This window comes from Nicotiana attenuata, unplaced genomic scaffold (assembly GCF_001879085.1).
Source record: "Nicotiana attenuata strain UT unplaced genomic scaffold, NIATTr2, whole genome shotgun sequence".
Classification (NCBI taxonomy): domain Eukaryota; kingdom Viridiplantae; phylum Streptophyta; class Magnoliopsida; order Solanales; family Solanaceae; genus Nicotiana; species Nicotiana attenuata.
Window position 1 is genome coordinate 192,860 of NW_017671578.1, and position 4,771 is coordinate 197,630.

The 4,771-nt window shown below is 36.4% G+C and overlaps 1 pseudogene; it reads right to left on the bottom strand.

Annotated features, from left to right (window-relative positions):
* Positions 1-2,231: 2,231 nt before the first annotated feature.
* Positions 2,232-4,208, bottom strand: LOC109209085 (annotated as a pseudogene).
* Positions 4,209-4,771: the final 563 nt, after the last annotated feature.

Consider the following 4,771-nt stretch of genomic DNA (forward strand, 5'->3'; position numbering starts at 1 on the left):
GTCTCTCTCTCCCTCCCCCCTCACCCAACCCGCCCATACTTGGGCAGCTGTGTTTCCATTCACTTCTGTGGCAAATATAGATACCAAAATGTAAATATTCCTCAAAAGGAGTAGCTTTTGGCCCCATAAGATGCGATTATCTTCGAGCTCCTTTTGCAGTAATCAGTGGTACTTTTTGAATTTACCCAAAAACAAGGAGTCCGAAACTTTTTTGACGCTTTTTTGGACAAAAAGCACATTTTTAATGCTAAAAAAAAAGTTACACAAATAGGTACTTCGCAGTACTATACTGCGAATTGACTTAACGGAAATTTAGCCGTTAAGCTAATTCGCAGTAGAGTACTGGGAATTAATAAATTTTTTTTTTAATTAATGCGCAGTACTCTACTGCGAATTAGTTAAAAAATTATTGATTTGCAGTATTCTACTGCGTATCATAAAATTTTTTTTTTTTGCTAATTCGCAGTACTATACTGCGAATTAGGTATTTTTTTTTATTAATTTGGCCCCCACCAATAATTAACTGACATAACAATAATTCATACATATAAAACGTAGTATTGTACTGCGAAATACTTAAAAAAAATTCTGCACCTTGCCTTATTTAAAGGCGTTTCAGATTTATGAAAATTCATTCAATACAAACTCAAACTTCCGTTCATACTTCTCTCTTCTTCTTATCAATCATTTTTGTACAATGTCTGAAGAGCCAAAAATAAGGGTTTCATTATATTGGGAGGGGGGGGGGGTGAGGTTGTGCTGGAGAATAACTCTGTGAGGTATAGCTCACCTCCACAGTGTCATGTTAAATTGCCGCTTACTATGGAGTACGATACATTGGTATCGTTGTTACGTAAAAAAATGAGTGAGAGGAGGCGTTCGGTTAACCTTAAAGTAACCGGTAGATTTCCGTATTCAGTGACTCCGCAGGGCTTTGCTTATTATTCTGAGTTTAACATCGAGGATGATGAAACTCTTAGAGATTTTTTCCGGATTCCGGATGAATATAGGGAATTTATTGAAATAAAATTATTGGAAATGTATGTCAAGGTGGAAGACGTTCCCAATAATGAGGGCGTGCGTAGTAGGGATAACCCCCGGTCATCGGGTGGTTATTCTGGAGCAGTTTTTGCCGGACAGATTGCTGATGAAAGAGCTTGCCTTGATTTAAACTTGTCACCACCGGCGAATGAGCAGCCACAAAATAATTTTTCGACTTTATATAATCAACAAGACGACTGGTAAACTTCAATTTTACTATGCTTTAGCGATGTTTATTTTATGTTTTAATTGGATTTGTATTAACACTCATATTTTTCATAGGGGGTACTGTCCGGATATGAATTTTACAAGTTATGACCCCGCCCTTAGTTGGAATATGCGTAGTTCTGGAGTATTGGACCACGGTGGTCCATCCGGGAGTAATCACCAACAAGAAAATATCCATCATGAAACGTCAAGACAGTACGATTTGTAAGTAAAGCGATATAGCTATATCTAAAGTATTTTTCCGGAGTTTTGGGTAACTTATCTTTTTGTTCTTTTTGTGCAGTGAAAACGAGCTTCTTGAAGCTCCTGGAAACACATTAAACAATACAAATATGCATGTACTATACGAGTTTCGACATAAATAAAATCGAAATACCTCGATTTAAGTTTTTTGAATTTGATTGAAATGGAATTTTTACACTCGAAAGAAGGAATCCAAAGCTTGTCTTGTGCCTGGGACCTACACTCCTTGCTCTTTAGATGACGGGTGGGGCCGAATTTTTTTTTTTTAAAAAATTCACGGGGGGTGGGGACCAGATTTGGAGCAGAGGACTATTTTAATGGGGTGGGGGATCGTTTCTGTCGGTCCAAGGAAGAAGAAGGGTTATATTTTCAAAAGGCAATTCGCAGTATTATACTGCGAATTACTAATTCGCAGTATAATTCTGCGAATTGACTATTGAAAATAGAGTTGGGCCCATTTTAAGCAATTCGCAGTATAGAACTGCGAATTGTAAAAAAAAAAAATTTTTTTTTATTAATTCGCAGTACTCTAATGCGAATTAGCTTAACGGCTAAATTTTCGTTAAGTCAATTCACAGTATAGTACTGCGAAGTGCCTATTTGTGTAACTTTTTTTTTTTTTTTAACATTAAAAATGTGCTTTTTGTCCAAAAAAATCACCAAAAAAATTTCGGACTCCAAAAACAAGTGTTTGCTATCCTTTATTCTGTAGTCCTGAAGATGTATACATTGAAGATCAATAAAAGACAACTATGATCCAGTAGCGAACTCAACAGCAAAAGTATATTTTGCGACAAGCTTATTACATTAAAAAATACGACACACACAAACAAAAACATGGTGTTTATCCTCTAAAAATTTGGAACTGGAATAGCAAATTTGAGAAGCTCCGCGTCATGTTCAAAGACAGAGATATCTTGCTCCCTCAGTGACACAACTGCATCAATTCCACCACTTAGGTTACCCACCAAGATGATTAATCTGTTATTTGGGCCATTTGGTATGCTCACTTTTGCAGGCTTCCCCCAGCCAAAATTGATTCCATGAAGTGGAAATTTCACTAAGCTGCTAAAATGAAATGGATTTTCTTGAGTTTTGAAGAAAGTTCTCTCTTTTGATTCTAGCTCAAGAAACTCTTTAAGAAGTAGATTATTTCTGACATTATCTTTACTGCAGACATGTTGCTTTTCCTTTCTCATTTCGGTCACTATATTTGATAATGTCATATCTTCCTCAGTGAGTATGGATATGAAAGCCACTGTCACAATAAATCCAATAGAATTGGGCGGTGTTTGCTCAAAAGTTATCGTGTGCTTTATGAGTGCAAAACAATACAAATAAGTTACGGGAAAATCATAGCAAATCGTAATAATTCATTGGACCAAGCGAAGAACATGAAAATAAGTACTCAAGGTTAGGAGAAGAAATCTTAACAGCTTTTATTGATAATATTGGTTTGGTCTGCCTCTCCATGAAGAGGTTCAGAGCCTTACAATGGTGTTTTCTCTTCCCATAAGATGGGTATATTTTTCTCTTCTCTCTCTCTTTTGTGAATAGTGGTGAAGAAGCAGCCCCCCTTCTAGGGCTTCCACTCTTAGTATTTATAGATGTGAGCTTCGTGAGCTGGCAATAAATGGCCGTGGCCACACTGAGGTTCCGTCCCCATGGGGGAATGACTGGGCCGTGCCCTCGTAGATTAAATCGGACAAGAGTCGAATCCTGTTATGAATAAGTGGCCATACCACTTATTAATTATGGATTAGCTCAAGACGAGATTAACTCCGTTAATTACCGTGAGATCGGATTCTGACCCATACAGGCGGCAAACCAATTTGCTCTCGCAAGTCAAATGTTTGAGTCATAACCTATGGTTGGAATGGATTACCAGAGTTTGCTTTTACTGCAGCAGCGGAACTTTTAAAGAGAAGTGCACTGACAACTTCATTGCGCGATGGATTTTTGACACTTGATTTAGCAGCTACTGAGGCCTTAAGTTCATCAAGTTTTTGGCCAGAAAAAGTGTATCTTCTGTGAATGCTTTCATCTTTGTTGGATGTGCAATGTGGGGATAGGAAAGGACCACTAGGTGGCGGAGGAAAGATGGATTCTTCGACATTGTACAGACAAGGTTTTGTTGACTGATTTGGCTCGCGAGATGTGATAGCCCAGTCCTTAAAAAGATTGTAACCACTGTGTCTATCTCCAACTTTGTTGGATATACACATGCTGACAACTATTCCTCCACAATTGAAGTAGCTGATTTCAGTTGCAACTAATGCACGATTTGTACAACTAGACCAAGGCAACCCTTGTGGAAATATCTCTCTTCAAAAGCATTATTATGCTATTGAAGTGATTCAGATATAGGGGAATTGATTTGGACTTGTACAAACTCAGCACCAGCATCATTACAATCCACAATAGTATTATCCTTAAGTCTTTCAATAATATGACGATAGTGTATTGGATAATGAGTCTTCAAGAATATAAGATATTTTAGTAGGATTCACTGAAACACCATCTAGTTGTTTTTTGGTGTAGAAAAGTGCAAAGGGAATGTATATGTTACTAAAGGCTTGATCAAGATAGGAGAGCTTGTGCCATCTTTTAGTAGGAGAAGCTAGAGAGGAGGGTTTGATTAGCTTCTCTGAGATTATGGATGCAGAAGGGGTGGGATTAGGAGATGATGAAGCCATCTTATGATTTCTTTCAGCGTTTGATACTTCGATCAATTAGTGGGGAAGCAATGTGTTTTGCTACAAATTATATTCGGTAATTGCCATCATCTTACACTATTTTTATACACTGCACTGCTATATGCGAGCACCTAATTTTAGACCGACGACTTTTGCAATCTTTTAGCGTAAATTTTTTCTTTTTAGACTCTTTACCTTGATTTTTAGACTTTTTATTTCAATTTAGTGGGTTTTATTTAAAAAAATAAAAACCATAAAAAAAGTCACATTTTTAGTGTAAGTTTTGTTTCATTTACAAAAGGAAAGAAGAATCACCAAAAAAATATTATTTTCTTTAATTTTAGTAAGTTAACTATTTTGAATTATTCTTTTATTATTTTTAAATTAAAAGTAGCTAATTAGTATTTTATTTTACAATTTTAATTTAGTAAAAATAGCATTGTTTAAATAATATTCTACCACTTCATCATTCCTACCCGCTCCATAAATCATTCACCACCCACTTTCATGGCAATTTTCATCCCACTACATGACAAAAAACCATAGCTTGCTCACCATAAATA